Genomic DNA, 725 nt, shown 5'->3' on the forward strand with positions numbered 1-725 from the left:
GAAGAACCAAGAAGAGCCATGCCATCAAGAAGAGCTGTGACACTTAAGAACCTAGGAGAGCTGTAATAACTAGGTAACTTAAAGGGCTGTAACACCTGGGCATCTAGGAGAGCTGTAACACAAAAGAAAATTTCCTGAGTAAACCGTGAGAGAAGAAGTCTAAGTGTGTTTGTCGTTATTGCTGCCATCCGGGCAGCAAGACGCCGTACAAGTGGTGGCCCCGGACGGCAACTTCGTGTCAAATTGACCCGTAGGAGACTCCAGAACTCTCGATGGAACAGGGCGATCGATCAGAAAGTGCTCTGTAAGTTGAGCCCCCAATGAAAGTTCCTGGTTAGGAATAAGTCTGCCTTTAGAGCAGGGAAAGTGCTCAGTAGTTGAGCCTCAAAGTAAAGCTCCCAGTTAGGGACAAGTCTGCCTTCAGAGAAGGAAAGTGCTCCATAGTTGAGCCTAAAGGGGAACCCTGAGGAGAGCGGAGCCCCCAGTGAACGGGGCGGCCTCGTAAGCTTGTTGCTATTTGTTGCTTCTGCACCTGGGCCAGGAGGCAGAGCCTAAGTAACTGGCTCCAGAGAGCAGCAGAAGGCATAAGATTAGAGCAGGAGGGAGAAGGGAAAGTAACAAAAGTAAACATGGGCGCTTTGTTTTCAATTTTTCTGTCTCTCCTAGAGCTGTTAATGTTAAACTCAATTTTTTTGACTCTTTAAGAGCTGTTAAAACCTGTGTGG

General features: G+C 47.9%; 1 protein-coding gene across 1 annotated transcript in view; it reads right to left on the bottom strand.

The window, feature by feature from the left end:
• The window catches only part of Scin (scinderin), a 90,026-nt gene that overhangs the window by 5,781 nt on the left and 83,520 nt on the right, over positions 1-725 (bottom strand). The window lies entirely within an intron of this gene.

This window comes from Mastomys coucha, unplaced genomic scaffold (genome assembly GCF_008632895.1).
Source record: "Mastomys coucha isolate ucsf_1 unplaced genomic scaffold, UCSF_Mcou_1 pScaffold6, whole genome shotgun sequence".
Classification (NCBI taxonomy): domain Eukaryota; kingdom Metazoa; phylum Chordata; class Mammalia; order Rodentia; family Muridae; genus Mastomys; species Mastomys coucha.